Source organism: Eubalaena glacialis, chromosome 1, assembly GCF_028564815.1.
Source record: "Eubalaena glacialis isolate mEubGla1 chromosome 1, mEubGla1.1.hap2.+ XY, whole genome shotgun sequence".
Lineage (NCBI taxonomy): Eukaryota > Metazoa > Chordata > Mammalia > Artiodactyla > Balaenidae > Eubalaena > Eubalaena glacialis.
Window position 1 is genome coordinate 126,135,426 of NC_083716.1, and position 22,909 is coordinate 126,158,334.

At 45.5% G+C, this 22,909-nt stretch overlaps 1 protein-coding gene and 1 pseudogene across 9 annotated transcripts in view; both read left to right on the top strand.

The window, feature by feature from the left end:
- Nucleotides 1-22,909, top strand: part of MGAT5 (alpha-1,6-mannosylglycoprotein 6-beta-N-acetylglucosaminyltransferase) — a 362,899-nt gene that overhangs the window by 49,604 nt on the left and 290,386 nt on the right. For 6 of the 9 annotated variants that reach the window (XM_061183259.1, XM_061183249.1, XM_061183304.1 and 3 more), the window contains exon 2: nucleotides 625-674. The exons of the other annotated variants lie outside the window; for them this stretch is intronic. The gene's annotated coding sequence lies outside the window, so the exon portion shown is untranslated. The remainder of the gene's footprint in view (nucleotides 1-624; nucleotides 675-22,909) is intronic. 9 annotated transcript variants of the gene reach the window in all.
- LOC133097512 (glycine cleavage system H protein, mitochondrial-like) lies at nucleotides 5,196-5,712 on the top strand (annotated as a pseudogene).

Consider the following 22,909-nt stretch of genomic DNA (forward strand, 5'->3'; position numbering starts at 1 on the left):
AAATATTAGTGATATCAGAAGCACATAGTAGGTATATTTCTAAAATGGCTTTTTACTGCTTTTTTTTTTTTTTGCTTTTCTGGTTTTATTCAAGGTGAAGCAGGTACAAGTAATCTGTTATATTTAAATGAACAGGCTTGTAATTCAACTGGCTTTATCTCGTATTGCAGACTCCTTGGTTTTTTGTCGTAGAGCTATGTATTTTTTAAATCGTGTGTATACACCTACTTGAGACTGTGTGTATAAATTAATGTAGTCTAGTCCGGAAAGCATTAGGATTGGTAAAAGCTTTGGTTTAATGCCTCCTGAGACTTGGAACAAAGAGAGGTTTTGTGGAGATGCTCCATCTTTGCCAAAGGTAGCCTTACTCCTGCTGAACTAATAATGGATGGATTTGGATCCTAACAAGTGAGATAATGTAATTTTTTAGATAAATGCCTCTGGGTGTTGAAGTGATAGGGAATGCTCACCTAGCTATTTTTCGGTATTTATCTTAAAAGGCAGTCGGGTTCCAAAATGTGAGAGGCCTAGTTCGCAGAAGCTCTTTGTCAGCCTGTCTGTTTGCAATGGATCAAGTTCTTAAAGAGGAGAAACTTAAAAATGTCTTTGTCCTTGTGATTGCAGGAGTGATTACTGCTCTATAGTAGACATTGGAGGCGGATCCATCAGGCCATGTAAGTACCATAGTAAGCACATGTTTACCTGGCTAAGCACAGACCCGGGATATTTGCCCTTAGGGGGAGAGGACCTAGGATTTGAGTCAGACGTTAGCATTTGGAACCATCAAAATGCACCACAGTCCCAAAGGGCCAGGGGGTTGCCCTTCTAGTGCAGCTCAATCCCAAGGAGACGTACGCCTCTGGCTGCTTGGTTAAGACCTGGTGGAATTGATCTTTTGGGTTAACTGGGCAAGAATGTTTTGTCTGCCTCGAATTAGTAAAGTGACTGGAGCAGAAGGTCATTTATTAGTTAGTCATTATCAAACGCAAATGTATTGGGCTGGATTATGGCCTGATACTCTTAGATGGAAGGGCTGGCCTCTTCAGACACAGAGGATCATGATGTGAATATAAATAAGCAAAGCCAATGAAGTGGAGAGTGTGACTCAGAATGACTGCACAATCTCTGATCTGTGTCTGTATCAAGGAATTGTTCACGGAGTACATTTTCCTAAGCCCCCAGTTATGAACATATTTTACGGAGGAAGCACTTTGCCGAATACTTCCTTGTTCTAACTATGACTAGTCCTGAGTGCTTAAAACCACCGTCTAAGCTACCTTTGAGAGTCACCTTGGTAAATCAGACATTCAGCTTGGGAGCAGAATTTTTGGATTTTACAGGCTAATAGGATTTGGGTGTCAAGGTTATGGGGCCAGCAGAATGAAACATGAAACATTCATAATTCTTGTTTCACTTATGTGTGTGGATCTTTGAACAAACTTTGTCCCTAACGACATCACAGGAAAATCCACTCCAGCAACTGACAAGCAGATGAATGTCTGATGTGAATAACAGCCTTAGTTAGAACTCAAATTATGTGACCATGTGACTTTTATCAGAGGCTTCTCTCTAGCTGTCACCTTGAAAGTTTGTCCCGCTGGGAGAAACCAGAGAAACAAGAAGTGTCTCCGTCAGAACCTCAAAGAGATTTTGCGTCTCTAAAGACATAGGGTTTTGTCTAAGACAGAACAAGCATATTTAATCCCTCTTACACATCCCCCTACCTCCACATCACACACATGACTGAAAGGGAGTGGTTTTCAGTTCAGGGACCGGACAAGTAAACCATCTATCTTCAAGGGTCTGTTCTGAAACTAGTGAAGTGCCGACAGATAAGGAAGTCCATTCACTGCCCTCCAAGAGGTGCCAGGCATGGCAGCTAGGGCTGTAGCAGGCTGGCATCGTGGAGACTAGGAGCTGGGTCTGCGCTCCCTGATACCCAGGTGCAGTGGCTTATGCTCTGGGAAGGATGGGCATCTTTCTGCCTCTCCTCTGCTGTGATTTTTTTTTTTTTTTCTTTTTTTCCTGCATTGTGTGGGGTTGACAGTCTTCGTGGAGCAGGCAGACGTGTTGGCATCATGTGGCACTCCTGGGCTGTGTCTACCTGCCACCAGATATGGTGTCTCCTTCCCCCTCCAGTGCGCCAATACCTAGCTGCCTTTGGAAGGGCCTCTTGGCTCCTTTCAGAATAACTACTGAAAGAGCAGCTGTCTGTCAGCCTCCTCCAGAGCCGTGGAATTGGGCTGCTGTCAACCTGTTGGAGGAGTTCCCAACGCAGCGGACTGGCTGTCACTGACATTTATAACTTGAAAGCCGTATCACAGATGAGTTTGCGTGTCTTACCATCTTTTAAATTAGCCTTCAGATTATAAAGCACACTCTCCACACTTTGACAACGCCCAGGACTTTGGAGGTGGTTGGGTCTTCCTGAAGGTGGAGAAGCAGTCACTCTTCTCCCCTGGCCATTTTGTAAAACTGTCTTTCTTCTGATTCAACGGGAAAGAAGATGTCCCAGCTTTAGGCTTGGGTTTATGTGTAACCATGAGTCAGTTTAGATCAGGGAAATGATTGGCTTCTGGAAACAAATGACCCTAACTCTGCCACAGAGTCTGTGGTAAGAAAGGGTGTTGCTGGGAAATGGGTGTCGGAAAATGTTTCTCACGTAGGTTGGTAGATCCTGTACCTGGTTTTTTATGCCTTAGTTTCTCAAAGAACCATCTCTGAGTTTCATTTCTGGAGACCTGACCGGAAGAGAAGGATGCAGTGTTGATAAAAATGGAAGTTAAAACCATAGGCACCCCAGTAGATCTCGTGAACACACACTGCCAGAGGAGAAGGCTAAGGCCAGGAGGGCAGCAGAAGGCGTGTCACTCACTGTGGGTCTGTCTAGACTGTACCTTCCTTGAGCACGAGGGTTGGCCTTATTCCTTTTCACACCACCAGTGGCGAGTACAGAACCTGGCACGTGGCAGCAGGATGAGCCGAACCAATGAGTGTCAAAAAGAAACAGGTGTTAGGTAGGAAAAATTTGGTTTCATTTTCTTTTTATCCCGCTCATGCAGGCGTTGAAATATAGTCATCAACAAATCCAGATGATGGAGTTTCAAGTTCATGGCGTTCTCCTGTTGGCATCAAAGATGAGTAATCTTGGAAGAGGTGTAACAGAAATGGGGGCTTAGATGGCAAGTCTCGGATGCAGTTAAGATGAAACAGCCTTCACTGTCCGTGCTCAGATTTCTTTCTGTGGTTCCCAGGATGTTAGTCACGTCTTGGGAAATGTCAGTGCCTGACCTTGGCTGTGTGCTGTGCAGCCGCGTCCACTGCATGGCCTGCCTGGAGTGGGGCAGGGACAGGCTCTTGAACCAGCCTGATGGTGGCCGCAGGATTTGGGAAGAGAGTCAGCTGAGGATGGTTGTCACCTTCCCGGCCCCTTGCCTGTGGTGCACATTGGATCTCCATCTCGGCCCTCCTTCTCAAAGCCCAAGAGGGGCCTGCAGTCTGTGTAGACAGCTGCCGCCCCTTGATAGCTGGGCACGTTGGATTAACCCCGCTGCCCTGTTGGCCCCAGGGAAAGGTGGGGTGCAGGGCAGAGGTCAGGGCTGGGGCTGCCCCTTGTCACCAGGCCAGACGTGGAACAGCAGAGCAGTTGTCTTCCCAAGGCATGCCTGGTTTGGACTGGATCTAATCAGAATTCCCGGTTTGTGGCAAGACGTTTCAAAACAGCGTCATGTGTCTGTTCTCTGGCTATACTTGAAAAAAAATACTGAAAAATGTTTAAATATTTCAAATACCCAGACAAGTGCGGAGACTTAGTGGAATACTTGCTCATTTACATCCCCCTTGAGCCCCTGCCTTTCTGATCTCGTGGATGACACGTCTTAGTAACTGTGAAAGGTGCCGATGTTGGCGTCTGTTAAAATTACCATCCTTTTGTCCCTGGAAAGTCTAAAAAACGTGGCCTGCCTGGGACGGAGACCTACAGCAGGCCCCGCGGTACCCACGCTCCGGGGAGGGTTGGCGCTGCCTGGCTCCGCCCTTTCCCGTGGTTTCGTTCGTTACGTCCCTGCCCCGTCATTGTCGTCTAGACGGTTTCTCTTCATTCATTTTCAAGGAGATGTATGTGTTTAAATCCTTCTCTCCAAGTTGTCCTCCTCCACTAGTTCAGGGCTCCCTTGTAATGGGCAGTTCCGTGGGTCCTGCTGGACAGAGCTAATGCCGTCTCCATGTCCCCTTCGCTTCCCATAATACTTCACCATACCTGATGCCGCACACGTGAGTCACTCTGTCAATAACCTCTCCTTTCTCCCCAAGCCGGAGTGGCATCTCTCCACGTATGTCGACCTCCCTGGAGGAGACAGGCGAAGGCTCCTTTACTTTGCGTCTCAGGTTTAGGTGATGGATAGAGAGCTGTTGGGCAGGCTGAGGCTCTCCCTCGCGTTAATTAACGTGGGTAAGGGCCACGGACGGTTTTTTTCTTCTTTTACCGTGATGGCTTTCTGGGACCGTTGTTTTAACTGTGTGAATGGATGACTGATCACTTTTTTTTTTTTTTTAAAGGAACGCTATTTATTTATTTATTTATTTATTTATTTATTTAGGCTGTGTTGGGTCTTCCTTTCTGTGCGAGGACTTTCTCTAGTTGCGGCGAGCAGGGGCCACTCTTCATCGCGGTGCGCGGGCCTCTCTTGTCGCGGAGCACAGGCTCCAGACGCGCAGGCTCAGTAGTTGTGGCTCACGGGCCTAATTGCTCCGCGGCATGTGGGATCTTCCTAGACCAGGGCTCGAACTCGTGTCCCCTGCATTGGCAGGCAGATTCTCAACCACTGCGCTACCAGGGAAGCCCTGACTGATCACTTTTAACTCTTGCTTTTGGTCTGAGCTCAGGATGGCTCACGGGAGTCAGTGCCCACTGCGCATGCATTGCAGGGGCTACCGGAAAGTTTAGCACCACCCATTTAAAGGGAGATGCCTCCTGGAAAGGAAGGGTGAAAGGTAGAGGAGAGCCTGGGTGAGGGTGAGGCAGGAAGGATTGGGGAAGGGGGTGCAGTGACCATGGGAATTTGGTTGAAGAGTTTGGGGTGCCTGCAGAAATGGAACCGTTTCTTAAAATTCTAAACCATCATGGTCTGGTACCATAAAAATAAGTTGCTAGAAAAAGTGAGATTAAAGAAAGAAGGAAGTGGTCCCCTGCGCACATGGCGCTGCGAGTGGCGTGGAGCGTGCGGGCCGCGGTCTGCAGCCTGCGCGCCATCTCTGCGCCCGACGCGCCCTGCCCGCCGCGGCCCTGGGGACTGCGGGCGGGCGCCGTCCGGGCGCTGCGCACCGGACCCGCTCTGCTGTCGGGTCGTAAATTCATAGACAAACATGAATGGGTAACAACAGAAAACAGTGTTGAAACAGTGGGAATCAGCAATTTTGCACAGGAAGCTTTGGGAGATGTTGTTTACTGTAGTCTGCCTGAAGTTGGGACAAAATTGAACAAACGAATTTGGTGCTTTGCAAAGTGTGAAAGCTGCGAGTGAACTCCATTCTCCTCTATCAGGAGATGTAACAGAAATTAATGAAGCTCTAGCAGAAAATCCAGGACTTGTCAACAAATCTTGTTATGAAGATGGTGGGCTGATCAAGATGACACTTAGTAACCCTTCAGAACTAGATGAACTAATGAGTGAAGAAGCATATGAGAAATACATAAAATCTATTGAGGAGTGAAAATGGAACCCCTCAATAAACTAGTTTGAAACAACTTAATCTAAAAAAAAAAAAAAAGGAAGTGTAAAATACTAGCCTTCAATTTTATTATGAGATTCAAAGACATAGAGTTACCCTGTCCACTGGCTGTAAAAGTTAAAAGGACACTTACCCTCAGTTTTGGTACCTAGCTCTTCAAAGACCAGAAACACTTGGTGGACCGGCCCCCCTCTGTGGATGCGCCCACCCGCTTTGAGTAGTAGCACTGACCTGGGAGATGGGGGTCTCAGATCTGTTTCTGCTGGAGGGCCCACCCTGACCTCTCTGAATCCTGGTTTTTATGCTACAAAGTGAAAGTGTTATTGGTCTGCAGGGCACTGTTCTCCCCGACAGGAGATGGGGAACCAGGCACAGTGCCCATTCCTGTGTTCCTCACCCAAATGGTGATCTCTCTTTTTAGAGATCCGTCTGGAAGGGACCTGCTGGGGGATATTTCACATACGCCTTTGGCCACCTTGACCAGATGTCTGCCCAGCTCATTTGAAAGGCACATGTCCTGCGTTTGTGACCTTCTGTAACAGAAGGACCTCTGTGTGTGTGCATGTGTGTGTGTGTGTGTGTGTGTGTGTGTGTGTGTCTATACATATAGTCATTTTATACCCAGTTCAAGTTTCTTTTTCCTAGTTCATAGTTTTAGGCTGGTGGAGGTGGGGAAATTACCCCTTTTAAGAAGTCATTTAGTATAATAAATGCTAGAGAGGGTTTGGAGAAAAGGGAACCCTCTTGCACTGTTGGTGGGAATGTAAATTGATACAGCCACTATGGAGAACAGTATGGAGGTTCCTTAAAAAACTAAAAATAGTTACCGTGTGATCCAGCAATCCCACTCTTGGGCCTATATCTGGAAAAACTCGAATTTGAAAAGATATATGCACCCCAATGTTCATAGCAGCACTATTCACAATAGCCAACACATGAAGCAACCTAAATGTCCATCGACAGAAGAATGGATAAAGATGTGGTACATATATACAACAGAATATCACTCAGCCATAAAAAAAGAATGAAATAATGCCATTTGTAGCAACATGGATGGACCTAGAGATTATCATACTAAGTCAAGTAAGTCAGACAAAGGCAAATATTATATCACTTCTATGTGGAATCTAGAAAATAGTACAAATGAGCTTATTTACGAAACAGACTCACAGACATAGGAAACAAACTTATGGTTACCAGAGGAGAGCGGTGAGGGATAAACTGGGAGTATGGGATTAACAGATACATACTACTATATATAAAATAAACAACAAGGATTTACTGTATAGCACAGGAAACAATATTCAGTATCTTGTAATAACCTAAAATGGAAAAGAATCAGAGGAAAAAGAATATAGATATATACATATATATGTATAACTGAATCACTGCTGTACACCCGAAACTATTACAATATTTTAAATCAACTCTACTTCAATAAAAAAAAAAAGTCATTTAGCGACCAAGGCTAAATAGGCCCTGACTTTGTGAACCCCTGCCCTCCAGGATCACCCTGCAGTGGTGTTCATTCTAGCCCCCTGGAAGGGAGCACAGACGCAGGTCCCCTGGCCTCACCTTGCTGGGACACGTCATCCAGCTGTGCGTCTAGGGAGGAGAAGAGAACAGGCATTCAGTGAGTAGCGAACATTGCCCACAGGCCCCCTTTCTCCTGCTTCTCTGATTCACTTATCAGAATCTTGTTCACTCTTGCATTCTTTTATCCACGTGAACTTATTTACTCCTCTTTTATGCCTGTTCGTGATTATGGTCAGGCGTTGCATTTTTATGCCCTGAGTAAGAAACAATGGGAAGAGAAGATTGGAAATTGCCTCAGAATTAATGGACATTGATTATACTGGCCGCTGTCAGCAGCAGCCGTGGCTAGTGCTGACCATGAGAGGAAATTGGCCATGTGCCATCGGCCGCATTTGGATCTTTTTTTTTTTTTTTTAAATCAAGGTATGTATGAGGGGAGAGTACTGCTTAGTCTTTTAAAAGTAAATAGCACTTAAGCAGAAGGAGACTGTTGGAGCAGGGGCAGCCAGTAACCCATGTTGAAAGGGGGAGGTAACGTACTTGATAAAAAGCTGAAGTAGCTCTAATAGTTTCGTAAGTGCACATTCTTCCGGCAGCAGTGAATTAAAAGAAAGCAAACCAAAGCACCTTTATTTGTCCTCAATCCAGAGAGTCTAAATGTGAGGTGAGATTGTGGGAAGGACAGGGGTGTGTGTGTGTGTGTGTGTGTGTGTGTGTGTGTGTATAGTGGGACTGGTCTCGGCAGGAGAGTTGCAGGTTTAGCATCCTTCTGGAGCCATGTGTGGTATCCTGTCAGTCAGGATAACTGGACTAGGCATTGTGACCAGAGGACCTACTACAGAAAACTGGGTTTGTAGGTGACGGAAGAGGTGACATTGATGTACCACAGAGCATGTGGCAACCCAGAGATTTGCAGCCACCAGAAGAAATCCACCCTGAGGGCTGCAGGGGGCATGGGAGTTGGAAGTGTTACCAGAAACGGGAAGTAGAACCCTTTGGAAAGGGCTGCATCCCTGGAGGAGATGCTGGTGGGTGGATGGAAAGGGGATGAGAGACCCCGGCCTCTTCCCTGCGCCTGTCCTCCCAGCTGCTGCTGGTGTCTCCCGCAGGCCAACCCTACCTGGAAGCCAGTTGGTGAGGGAGTTGGGGAAATGTCGTTTCCTACCAGACGTTGCAAAAAGGACAAAGCATCCAGAGAATGTATGTGAGAGCGGAAAGGTAGATGGCTGGCCTGGGGAGTGTAATCTTTTGGTGGAGAGAAAGATAAATAGGTTAAGTGGAAGACTGCTTTAGGGAAGAAATTTCCTGAGTTTTGGTTTTTGATTTCTTTATTCTATGCCATACTCCCTCGCCTGTGCTTCTCTACCACCATCTATGTTCTTTTTTCACAGTTTTGTTAAGCCTTTTACACCATGTGATCTGTTACAGACATATTTGACTCCCCAGTAATAATGAACATCTGTGGAGTGCTTCCTATACATGGGGAAGTTCTCAGCGCGTTATCTGTATTCATTCATAGAATCATCAGAGCTACTTCGTGAGTCTGGTACAGTTGATTCTCATTATTTGCGGATTCTGTATGTGCAAATTTGCCTCCTTGTTAAAACTTATTTGTATAACGCTCAAATCAGTAGTTGTAGCACTGTGCAACCCTTTGTAGACACACCCAGAGTGGAGGAAAATTTGAGTTACTGACGTGCATGTTCCCAGCTCAAGTAGGAGATGCTCTGCCTTCTTGTTTCAGGTCTCCTACTGTAACTAGGTGTCCTCTTCGTGGTCTCATTACTGCAACTCTTGGCATTTTTGAGCTTTTTTTTTTTAACATTTATTTATTTATTTAATTTACTTTTGGCTGTGTTGGGTCTTCGTTTCTGTGCGAGGGCTTTCTCTAGTTGCGGCGAGCGGGAGCCACTCTTCATCGCGGTGCGTGGGCCTCTCACTGTCGCGGCCTCTCTTGTCGCGGAGCACGGGCTCCAGATGCGCAGGCTCAGTAGTTGTGGCGCACGGGCCCAGTTGCTCCGCAGCATGTGGGATCTTCCCAGACCAGGGCTCGAACCCGTGTCCCCCGCATTGGCAGGCGGACTCTCCACCACTGCGTCACCAGGGAAGCCCCTGAGCTTTTTTTTTTTTGGTTGGTGATTTTGTTGTTTAAATGGCCCCCAAGCGTAGTGCTGGAATTACGTCGAGAGTTCCGAAGTGCTGGAAGGCTGTGCTGTGCCTTAGGGAGAAAACAAGTGTGTTAGATAAGCTTCTTCAAGCATGAGTCATAGTGCTGTTGGCTGTGAGTTCAATATTGATGAATCAACCGCATCTATTAAATAAGGTGTCTTAAAACGGAAGCACATAAAACATGGTTATGTATTTTTAAAATTTTATTTCTGATTTTTAAAAAAATTTAATAGGCGACAGCGAATGTTTTATGTATTTATTTATTTATTTATTGGTCACGAGACACGTGGGATCTTCGTTCCCGACCAGGGATTGAACCCTTGTCCCCTGCAGTGGAAGCGCAGTCTTAACCACTGGACCGCCAGGGAAGTCCCCATGGTTACGTGTCGATCAGTGGACAAAAATGTTCTGACCAGAGGCTCACGGGAATTTTGTAAAGTATCACTACCGCAAATAATGGGCACCGACGGTGCCACTGTTATCCCCAGTTTGTAGATGGAGACTGAAGCATGTAGAAGTCAAAAAAGTTGCCCAGCATCACCCAGTGGGATGAGAACCCAGGCAGTCTGGCTTCCCTGCCCTTCGCTACGCTTTCTCATGTTTCCTACTCTCTTCCACCTTTTGAATCTGCTGTTCATGCTGTTGGAACCAACCCTGGGGCTGTTTTCAGTGATAAAAGTCCTATTGGTAAAGCCAGCAGTTACCTCTGGCTGAGACTCGTGATGTGTGTAATTCTTCAATAAAGGTAATAACATTTGACACCTGGATGAAAACCTTCACTTAGTTCGAATGAGTTAGTTCTCAAGGCAGCTCTTAGAAGCACACATCACCCTCCATTTCATAAATAAAAGCTGGCATCTTGGGAGGTTGTGATTTGGTCAGAGCCCCAGGGTGAGAAAGTGGTAGAACAGAGACTCAAATCCAGGTTTCCTGTCCCCGAATCCCTGGCTCTTTTTTTGCAATATCCAGGCTGCCTCTCCCAAGGCTCTCTGGGGACACTGCGCTTACCTTGCTGCTGCTGTTCTGATTTGCCGCTTCCATGCTGCTTTGACCTGGAGAAACCACAGCAAGTTAGAATCGTGTGTAAAAGAAGTGATTCGGGGTTGGAAGCATGTCCGGAAATATTTTCTTTACAGTGGTCATTTATGCCCGTGTTTATAGAATATCTCTCTTGGGCTGGAATGGCCTTTTGGGAAAGATGTTCGTTTTGTTTCTGTTCATTAGGTAAATATTTGAAAATAAAGGAAAAATAATTTGAGAGGGCTGCTGGCATTTTTTTCAGTGGCACACCCTCTCTTTGTGTTTTTAATTAAATGTGTGTTTGAATAAGAAATAGATGCACTTGCTAAGAATGAAAAGGGAGCTCTAAAAATAAACCACGTCTCCCTTCCCTGGGGCGAGCCCTGGGCCTGATTTCCTGTGTGCCGTCCCAAGGTGTTCTAACCTCCGCCCGAGGGACTCTGAGGTGGCGGTGAAGGGGGACCTTTGTCACATCTTGGTTCAAGGGTATGGGAGTGTGTTACTGGTCTGTGTATGCAGTGGATAGAGCCCAGGCAGGCAGATTAACATCCTGTAACATACAGCACGGTCCCACAGCAAGGAATTAGCCCACCTAAATAGCCAACGGTGCTGACATTGAGAAACCCTGCTTTACCCTCACTATAAACTGCAAGGGCTGTCTTAATGTGCGCAACACAAAAGCTTTTGTGTCTGAACTTGGACATTTATTTTGTGTCTTCAGAGGCCTTCTGTCTGCAGGGCTCTTTTGCTTTTGGCTGTGTGCAGCTGTGTCCCATGGGTGGAGCCATGGGAGCAGTCCCCCACAGGTGGGGCTGTCAGTCGGGGCAGCCTTTGCAGAGGCTAAAACCAGTACAGCTGACTTCAGCCAGTCTGCATTTTGTTACCACCACGTGTGGGCAAATCTAAACGAAGCCACTGATAACATAGTTTATGGGAAAAACTCTTTTGTTCCTCTAAATTCTGAATAGTTGCTGCTGTTAATAATTATATATACCTATATGTAAGTATATACTTATTTACGCACATCAGATTAGCACACTTTAAAAAAAAAGTTCCCTTTAATAAACACATTGTATTGTACATGGAAATCAATTTGGGCAACTCTGTTACACAGTTGGCCCTGATACACGTGGACCGAGTGATACACGTTGATTTGAGAGTTAAGTTCCTAGCAGTTCCGCCGTGCTGGAGCTGCTTTAGGAGTACTTCATGCCTTTCGTCCTTATGGTACAACATGTTCTTATGTTTAAACAGAGCTTTGAGATAAACAGCGATAGTGCAGTTGACGATGAACAAATGGAAATTGAGTTTCTTCACTTCTGTCACTGTGTGACCATTTGGAGTTTTTATTTATTTGTTTGGCTGCGTTGGGTCTTCGTTGCTGTGCGCGGGCTTTCTCTAGCTGCGGCGAGCAGAGGCTACTCTTCGTTGCGGTGGCTTCTCTTGTTGCGGAGCATGGGCTCTAGAGCGCGGGCTCAGTAGTTGTGGCACACGGGCTTAGTTGCTCCGTGGCATGTGGGACCTTCCCGGACCAGGGCTCAAACCCGTGTCCCCTGCATTGGCAGGTGGATTCTTAACCACTGCGCCACCAGGGAAGTCCCTGGAGTTTTTAATGTGTGCTTAAAATTTAAAACAGTGAGAGAGTGAGAACTCCTAGGTGTCATAGTGCTGGGTAAGTGCATATTTTAGTTCATGGAAGAAATGTTTTGCTGCATTTTAGAAGTCACTTTAAAATTGATCTTCTTTTTAAATGGCCATCATCAGAAAATCTACAAACAATAAATACTGGAGAGGGTGTGGAGAAAAGGGAACCCTCTTGCACTGTTAGTGGGAATGTAAATTGATACAGCCACTATGGAGAACAGTATGGAGGTTCCTTAAAAAACTAAAAACAGAACTACCATATGATCCAGCAATCCCACTACTGGGCATATAGCCTAAGAAAACCATAATTCAAAAAGAGTCATGTACCACAATGTTCATTGCAGCACTATTTACAGTAGCCAGGACGTGGAAGCAACCTAAGTGTCCATCGACAGATGAATGGATAAAGAAGATGTGGCACATATACACAATGCAATATTTCTCAGCCATAAAAAGAAACGAAATTGAGTTATTTGTAGTGAGGTAGATGGACCTAGAGTCTGTCATACAGAGTGAAGTAATTCAGAAAGAGAAAAACAAATACCGTATGCTAACACATATATATGGAATCTCAAAAAACAAACACAAAAAAAGGTTCTAAGGAACCTAGGGGCAGGACAGGGATAAAGACGCAGACGTAGAGAATGGATTTGAGGACACGGGGAGGGGGAAGGGTAAGCTGGGACGAAGTGAGAGAGTAGCACTGACATATATACACTACCAAATGTCAAATAGATAGCTAGTGAGAAGCAGCTGCATAGCACAGCGAGATCAGCTCATGCTTTGTGACCACCTAGAGGGGTGGGAGGGAGATGCAAGAGGGAGGGGATATGGGGATATATGTATACATATAGCTGATTCACTTTGTTATACAGCAGAAACAAACACACCATTGTAAAGCAGCTATACTCCAATAAAGATGTTAAAAATAAATAAATAAATACGACCTTCTTTTTAAATGGTTATTTTAAAACTAAATGATTCAAGAATAGAATGATGATTGTTGCTGGAAGTAGTTGTGTTGTATGGAGGAGGGGATGTTAAATACTGATTCACGCTGGGTGTTCCCCATGCTGCGCACGTGACCGTCAGGATGGTTAGTATCTACTTATTTTTTGTTGAAGTAATGTTGGTTTATAACATTATGTAAGTTTCATGTATACAACATTATATCTTTACTTCTATATGCCCTATAGGCTGCTCACAATCCAAAGTTTAGTTTCCATTCATCACCAAACAGTTGGTCCCTTTTACCTGTTTTGCCCCACCCCTTCTCGTCTGGCAACCACTGCTCTGTTCTCTGTATCTACCTGTTTTTGTTGGTTGTTCATTTATTTTGTTTTCTTGTTCGTGTTTTTTTTAGATTCCACATATGAGTGATATCATACAGTATTTATCTTTCTCTGTCTTATTTCACTTAGCATGAGACCTTCAAGGTCAATTCATAGTGTTGCAAATGGCAAGACTTCATCTTTTTATGGCCGAGTAATATTCCATTGTGTATATATAGACACACCACATCTTCTTTATCCATTCATCCATTGATGGGCCCTTAGGTTGTTTCCATATCTTGGCAATTGTAAATAAGGCCGCAATGAACATATGGCTGAGATCTTTCAGAAAAATGAATGAAAGAGAATGAAAGCATGTCCAGTAAAGCAGATCAGTATTTCTGTCGATCTGATTTCTGTCCACATGAAACCCATGTTCTTTCAAATGCCACATAGGATTGAAGTCCTGACCTATTAGGGTCTTCATGAGAGTAGACAAATAATTGTCCTCTACCCTAATATTTTAAACTTTAACTGAATTATACGTAAAGAACAGTTACACGTGGTTCATGTACAGCATGGTGAATTATCACAGCCATTTGTACCCAGATCAAGAAGTAAACAATGCACAGTACGGGCAGCTCCCCTGTGCTTCCTTGCAAGATCTGCATTCACCCCCATCCCAAGCATAAGCACGACCTGACTTCTCAGCAAGATTAGTTTTGCCTGTTTTGGGATGTTAAGTGATGGAATTCATTATACACTGCATACAGTGAAGACTAATTTTTAACCCATCTCTCAGTTTTGATTCTGACTGGAAACATTTGAAATATTCCAAAATGTGGCAGTTAAACATCTTGGCAACTCGCAGCGGTAGATGAAGAAAAATCCCCAGTCTATTTCATGTGTGGCTTCGCTAATAGAAACATTGGCCTTCAAGGCAGTAACATTTAATGTGCTTGCTTCTATAATAAAAAAACGTAACCAACCTAATTATGATCTCACTTTCTGGGCTTTTGAATTTCATTTGGAAGGCAGATAGTCGTGTAGAAGTTAAATTGGAGTTTGTGTTTGTATCGAAGCAATCAAGTTCATTTGAAGCTAGAGTAGCTGATAGGCTTAAAGTGTGGTCAATAAACAGGATATATGACAGAGGAGCTTTTAACTGGATTTGGGGTGGAAACCATAACATTGCAGTGCAATCTCATTGCATCAGTTTATTATATACAGGGTACCATTTTCTGAGTGGTAAGTGTGTCTTGTCTGTAGGGACAGAATGGATGGGATGTTTAATAGTTGAATTTTGGACTACGGGGATCTGAAATTGCCCTTCATGTTATAGGGGGAATTCAGTCCTCAGTTTGAAGGCCTTTGGGAATGTTGAACTGTCAAATTAATATAAAATATTATTTGGAAAAAATAGCCTTCCTTGCAGCCATTGTCCATGTTGAGAATATGTACACTCACTCCTTTCTGGATCTGTCAGAGGTTGGCTCCTTCACCACGAGCTTGGTGGCCAAGTTGGGAGGCTGGTGTGGCTCGTACCGAGGTGTGATGTGGCAGCAGGCCACACAGGACGTGAAGAGCATTTGTCACGCAGCTTCTGTTGGTCCCAGCAGAGATGAAAATGAGCAGTTCTAGCAGAATTACTAAGTCAGGACGGTTTGTCTCTGGGAAGCTGCTTTTTGCTCACTTGATTTTTGGGGTTTGTGAAAAAACATTCTTCTTTTTCTCCCCCCGCCCCCGCCGCCTTAGTAGTTTCTAGCCATCTTCTCTAATTAAAACAGGGAAGAATCTTCTATGCCTTATTTTTTTGAAACTTGTTTGTATCCAGTTACTAAATCTAAATCTGCCCGTCGTTTGCATTTTCAAGCCTCTGAGGCAGGAGAGGCAGTGCTTGCAAGTAAAAACCATTTCGGGGTATTATATCTGAGATGGGAATCGGATCACGCCCCTCTTGGGATTCAGACTGTTCAAAATTACTCAACTACAGGGGAGCCCTAAGTCCTGCTGTGGCATCAAGGTCCCTGGTCACCTTGTCTTGCCGTCCAAGACTCATCTTGGCCCCCTGCCTTCCCTTCTGTTCCAGGCGTGCAGGGCAACAGTGCCCTTGACTGTCGCTGGTCACTGGTACCTCTGCTTCACGCACAGGCTCCCACCCCACGCTAGGGATGCCTTCCTCCACCATCTTCTTTTCGTCTTTCAGGACTCCTTCCACGGTTTCCTTTTTCAGAGAAACCTTTCTTCATCCTCCTGGATAGGATGTGATGGGTTTCTTCTGTATTCTTGTGATTATCCTGTGTCTATTATGTACTCTTGCTTTTGTACACTGGCATCCAGAACAGTGCCCTGCATGTAGTAGGTGCTCAACAAACACTTGTTGAATCAGTGGGTAGATTCCACTTTTATGTTGTAGTCTATTGATCCATTGACGTGTGTGTCTCCCCGCTACAGTTTGAGGGCCAGGATCATGCCTCTTCATCGTCACATACTCAGTCCCTGACAGAAGTACTCAAAAATGTTTGAATGGCAGGGAGGAAAGGCCGGTCTGGCGGGGAGAGCATTTTAGAGACGCGGGAGAGTTTTTCTTGCACCTCAGTTGTTTGTATTGTCTTGAGCGTATGGGCAGAACCTCTTGTGGCTTTGTGATCAGGTGCAAGGGAATCCCAGAATGCTCTGGGGCAAGAACTATACCCTCAAATTCCCCCATCCCCCTGCCTTGTTTTTCTTTTTGATTGATTGATTGATTGGCTGCGTTGGGTCTTCGTTGCTGCGCACGGGCTTTCTCTAGTTGCGGCGAGCGGGGGCTCCTCTTCGTTGTGGTGCGCGGGCTTCTCATTGCAGTGACTTCTCTTGTTGCGGAGCACGGCTTCTAGGCGCATGGGCTTCAGTAGTTGTGGTGCACGGGCTCAGTAGTTGTGGCTTGCAGGCTCTAGAGTGCAGGCTCAGCAGTTGTGGCACACGGGCTTAGTTGCTCCGCGGCATGTGGGATCTTCCCGGACCAGGGCTCGAACCCATGTCCCCTGCATTGGCAGGTGGATTCTTAACCACCATGCCACCAGGGAAGTTCCCCTGCCTTGTTATTCAAATGGGAATGCCTCTGCATATTGGAAAGTGTTGGTGAAAGTGTTCATCTCTCAGAGGAAATGCCCGACGCTGATGTCGATTACCCTGCTGATTGCTAATGCAGGAAAACATCAGGAAAAAAGAAAAACTTAAAAAACAGTGGCTTATGTAAAGGCAGCATTAATTATCATCCCTTAAAGGAAATAACTGTCATTTTTACATGATGACTGTACAGTCCAGTAAAGGCTCTATGTGTTGCATATCTTATTTCTACAGTAATTTTGGTATAAGCGCTTACCTGGATTTAGGTACTCAGCCCCTAGAATCATATCATAGTGGTGTTTTTTCAGTTCCCAGAAAAAGAGATTAAGTGATGGGATAAAGCTTTCCCAAATTTGAGTCTTTTTTTCCCCTAACCTGCTCAGATCTGTGGCAATCACTTATTTACCAGTAAGTGCCATGAGTGGTGAAAAGAGTAACCAAGGAAAAAACATTCTGTAGGAAAGCAGGGAGATGTGACTCTTTAATATTTTCTGCATTCTTCTGAGATGCCGAGGCCTCTGCCCACAACATGTACCCTGTCCTGCCAGTCGGATTGTTCCTGGTTCAGAAGAAGGGCGTCCAAGGGATCCCCTAGTGTCCCAGAGCCCAAGACATTCGGAGTTCTGCTGCTTCACACATTTGGGGACCCCTGGATTACAAACAGAGGCACGTTGCCTGAGGCCCGTGGCTTACAGGGTGTAGCTCCCTGCTGCCAACCTGGGGGAAAGAAAATGAGAGAGAAGACTGATTCCTAAACACATTCCTAACCCTGCTTCTCCCCAAACTGGAGAATTGAGCAGATCATCGTATATGGTCCAGGCAAAGCCCGTTATGATCGATCTATCTATCTATCTATCTATCTATCTATCTATCTATCTATCTATCTATCTATCTATCTATCATCTATCAGCATCACGCTGCATGCGGGATCTTAGTTCCCCGACCAGGGAATCAAACACACACCCCCTGCATTGGCAGTGTGGAGTCTTAACCACTGGACCACCAGGGATGTCCCAAAGCCCGTTGGGACTTTAGCTGGAATGTGTAGGCCTGTTGTGGAGTGATAGTTACTCTGAATGTAGCACCCTGTGCTGGCCTGAGGACATGGCAGAGTTGCTCAGTCTCATGGGCAGAAAGAACACAGGTGAGGACCAAGCAGCCCTAGGACAGCCATTGCCATCAAGAAAGTTCCCCTGGCTGGAAGCTCTTGTCTGTAGAGGCTGCCCATCTCTGTTATGCTGTGACACAATGCCACCTGAGAGGGACCTTCTCCCTCCCTGGGCTAAGGCCGGTAGGCTCTGTCAGTCACCATGAGCTTGTCCTTCGTGTCACTACCCTTGTCCAGAGAAAGAGAAAAGTTGGCTTTGACCACTGTGAAAGTACTGAAGGCAGCCTTAGGGGTGAGATTTCAGGCAAGGGTGAGGGTATCCTCTCCCTCCCTGTACCCCACCCCCCTTCAAGGAAGGAACCCCATGTCCCACTAAGCCTGAATTCCACTAGGGGGGCTAAGTGCTCCCTCCGCCAGACCAGGGAGGGATGTTTGTGCCCAGACCTGAATGGTGGGGGAATCAAGGTGGTATCCAGGGTGAGGTGCCCGAGGCGGGAGCACGCGTGGCCCAGTGTGACGGCTGTGTGGGCAGGGGAGGGAGCAAGGTGCTGAGTTTGGAGGGCAGGTAGTGCTAGAACATGAAGAACCTCGTTGGGCGTGGTGCGGAGTTAACGGTTTTATTCTGATTGGGATGGATGTGTGGAGAGTTTTGAGCAGGGATGTGACCTGATCTGATTTCTGTTTTACAAAGGTCATTTAGCTTGTGTGGAGAACCGGCTGTAAGGAAGCCTAGAGGTCAGGTAGGAAAGACAGTTGTCCAGTGTAAGGTGATGGAGGCATAGACTCAGGGGAGGGGGGAGGGAGACGGTGATAAGGGATTGGATACCTCAGTTCAGAATGATCTGGTGCCTCTCTGTCTTCATCTCCCACCCTTTTCCCATGTTGATTTCACTACAGAAACACACATCTTCTTGTTCATCCCCCAGATCTACACTCACTCTATTTTTTTTTTATAGTTTTCTTATATATAAATTTATTTATTTTATTTATTTATTTTTGGCTGCACTGGGTCTTCGTTGCTGTGCGCGGGCTCTCTCCAGTTGCGGCGAGCAGGGGCCACTCGTCGTTGCGGTGCGCGGGCTTCTCATTGCGGTGGCCTCTCCTGCTGTGGTGCACGGGCTCTAGGCGCGCAGGCCTCAGTAGCTGTGACACACGGGCTCAGTAGTTGTGGCTCGCGGGCTCTAGAGCACAGGCTCAGCAGCTGTGGCGCCCGGGCCCAGTTGCTCTGCGGCACGTGGGATCCTCCCGGACTAGGGCTCAAACCCATGTCCCCTGCATTGGCAGGCGGATTCCCAACCACTGCGCCACCAGGGAAGCCCTCACTCTATTTTATTTATTTATTTATTTTAAATAAATTTATTTATTTATTTATTTATTTTTGGCTGTGTTGGGTCTTTGTTTCTGTGCGAGGGCTTTCTCCCGTGCGGCGAGCGGGGGCCACTCTTCATCGCGGTGTGCGGGCCTCTCACTGTCGCGGCCTCTCTTGTTGCGGAGCACAGGCTCCAGACGCGCAGGCTCAGTAGTTGTGGCTCACGGGCCCAGCCGCTCCGCGGCATGTGGGATCTTCCCAGACCAGGGCTCGAACCCGTGTCCCCTGCATTGGCAGGCAGATTCTCAACCACTGCGCCACCAGGGAAGCCCCCCTCACTCTATTTTTAATATCATTGATCATTTCCCCAAATATGCATATGTACACGTGCAGTACACGCACACACGTGTCCCTTCTCTGACTTTCTCTCCTGCTGCCATGTAAGTGCCCTGATGGCAAGCAGAAACTTTCTCAGATTTATTGCCAAGTCCCGAGTGCCTAGCATGCTCAAAAGAGTTACTAAAAGAGGACGTGAAATGGAAGGACAGCCAGCTGATGACCTTATTACGTCGTTTATATTTGAAAAATCACCACCATGACCACTGAGGTTTTAATTGCAGTACTAAGAACACTGAGAACATCAACCTGTACTACTAATTTAATAAAAGTGAAGAAATACCTATGTAGCACTTTTGAGTTTAAATAATTGGGGAAAAAAGGGAGAAGGGATTCGTGTCGCCTGTGGAGACGTTCTGCCTGTGGTGAGGGAGATGATAATGAAAAGGAACAACTTTGAATCTATTCATTTATTGCAGGGAAATTTATCATTTTCATTTACATCTAGAACCATCCAGCTGTTAATTTGTGTTTTTGTTGGAAAAGACTTTCAGGAAAATAGTTGATCTTCCCCAGTGCTGTAGTGTTCTCAAAATTAGCTTTCCTGAGCTACAGTCAAAACCGGATAAATCTATCGTCAGAAAGCATGCAGTCTTCCCCAAGGAACTCAGCATGTGGCCATTCTAAGGATGGAGAATGGGAGCAAGTGGGGATGGGGAAGGGTAGTGACCTGTGGGCCCTTGGAGGGGTTGGCGGCCAGCAGTCACGCCTTTTCCTCTGGACTTGTGGCTAAGGGGCGACTTCAGAGACAGAGGAACATGCTTTGAATCCTGGCACCTTGACCGTGTGACCTTGCCACGCGAGCTCGCCATGTGACCTCAGGTAAATTCTTTAACCTCTCTGTGCCTTGGTGCTTTGATTTATAAAGGGAATAGTAATAGTACTCACCCTGTGAGGTTGCTATGAGGAGTGAGTGAGTTAATACACGTAGAAGGTCTTAGAACCATGTCTGAGATAGCAATTATTCAAAACATTTCAGGTGTTACTAGTATTGAATGGGGGAAATTTTCTTTTTTGTGTGTGGTATTGAAATATAGTTTATTTACAATGTTGTGTTAATTTCTGGTATACAGCAAAGTGACTCAGTTATATATACATATATATGTGTGTATATATACACACACATATGTTCTTTTTCATATTTTTTTTATTATGATTTATTACAGGATATTGAATATAGTTCCCTGTACTACACAGTAGGACCTTGTTGCTTTATCTATTTTATAGGTAGTAGTGTAGGTCTGCTAATCCCAAACTCCTAATTTATTCCTCCCCCATCCCTTTTCCCCTTTGGTAAACATAAGTTTGTTTTCTATGTCTGTGAATCTGTTTCTGTTTTGTAAAAAAAAAAGTTCATTTGTATCATATTTTAGATTCCACATATAAGTGATATCACATGATATTTATCTTTCTCTTTCTGGCTTAATTCACTTGGTATGATAATATCTAGGTCCATCCATGCTGCTGCAAATGGCAATATTTGAATTGGGGGAAAATTTCTAGTCATTAACATTTGGCATGAATTCTAGCAGATAAAAGCTATGTTATATGGACCTGAGTATTGAACCAGTGTGTGGCACTTGAGTCAGCTGGGAATCTGTGTCCGGGAGAGTGTTCTAACACCAGCTGGTGGACTGCAATACAATTCTGATGCTAGCCACCTGGAGTTGGTGCAGATCCCATAAGTTAAAGGGTCTGGTCCCAACAAGATTGCCCCCACTTCAGATGCCAACTGCAAATGGGGTCCCCAGGCCACTAACACTTCTGACTGGCTACAAACCTGGGGGGCTCCCATGACTCCCTCAGGCTCGATAATTCTCTAGAATGACTCAGAACTCAGGAAAGTGCTATACTTATGACTATAGTTTAATTTTAAAGGATATAGATTAGGACCATCCCAATAGACATAGGTGAGGTCTGAGAGGATTCCAAATGCTGAGCTTCCATGCCCTCTCCCTGTGGGATTAGAGTGTGTTACCTTCCTGGCACATCATTGTATTCAACAGCCAGGAAGCGCCACTGAGCCTGGTGTCCAGAGATTTTATTGGGGTTTCATTATGGTGGCATGATTGACTGAATCATTGGCCATGTGGATGGACTCAGTCTCCAGCCTCCTTCCTCTTCGCAGGATTGGGCTGCCTCAAAGCCCCACCCCTCTAATCGCATGGTTGGTCTTACTGGTGATCAGCCCCCAATCTGAGTCTTCTCACTTTACATAATCTCAGGTGTGACTCAAGGGGCTCATGAATGATAAAGACCCTTCTGTTACTCGGGAAGTTCCAAGGATTTATAGTCTCCCTTTCAGGAACCAGGGACAAAGACCAGTCAGATTCTTTATTGTACAAGGAGGGGATTATATTTGAGTTAGCGAAATACAAGATGGTGGCCTGGGAAGTGAGCTGAGCCCTTGTCTTGGTGTTGTCCCTCTAATCCTGTGTCTGTCAGGTTGGGTTTATGGTTAGGCAGTAGCCTGTGATTAGCCTTGATAGCTCTAGCTTTCCTTTCTTTAGAATAGCTTTATATAGTCTCATGGTGATTAAGCTGTCTTTGGGGATCTTATAGTGACCTTCTATTAAATAAGTCACAAAGACAGCATTTCTGAATTTGAGTCTTTTTAAAACTATTCTGCGATGCTATGTGAATACAGTGAGTCACTGAGTGGTCAGAAGCTGTCTTTCTGGCTCCCAGAGGTACCCTTCTCAACAAGCGTACCCCAAATCTGGCTTTTGGATGGGCAGTCTTTCTGCGTCTGATGTTCTTGGCCACTGAAAACCTGAGTTCTGCTGACCCACGGGCTCGTGGGAAGACCTTTCTCGTGGTTGTATTTGTTATGCTTAGTAGTCATTAGGGAATGCTCACCTCGTTCCCCCATTCGTTCTTTGATTCCTGTACAGGTGTGGTTTTTATAGTACATTCCTTGGAGTCTGTTTTTCCTTTGCTATTCAAAGTGCTCACTTATGTGAACATCAGTACAAGTCCTTCCCTGCAATTAAAGATTGTTTCTAGAAGCATTTTCTTCTCTTCTTGAGCATTTGTATCCCCTCTCAACGTCTGCTGGGTGGCATTACCCAGAAAGGCTTATGAGGATCTGATGAGGGGCCCAGATGGCTGAAGCGCCCTAACTATTGTCATCTTCCCACCTGAAACTCTGTACCCATTAAAGAACAGCCCCTGCTTCCTCCTACCCGCCCCCCCCACCCCCCGCCAACCCCCGGCAACCACCGTTTTGCTTTCTGTCTCTTTGCCTTTGCCTATTTTAGGTACTTCACATCAGTGGAATCATATGATACTTGTCCTTTTGTGACTGACTTCTTTTATTTAGCCTAATGTCTTCAAGGTTCATCCATATTGTAGCATGTGCCAGAATTTTCCTCCTATTTAAGGCTAAATAATATTCCATTGTGTATGTATACCATATTTTGTTTATCCATTCCTCTGTCGATGGACATTTGAGTTGCTTCCACCGTTTGGTTTTGTGAACATAGGTGTTCAAGTATCTGTTCCAGTTCTTTCAGTACTTTAGGCTATCTCTATACCAAGAAGTGGAATTATTGGGTCCCTAATCCTTTATTACACAAGGAAACAAATAAGCCACTTCCTTTTATGTGATTAGTGTGA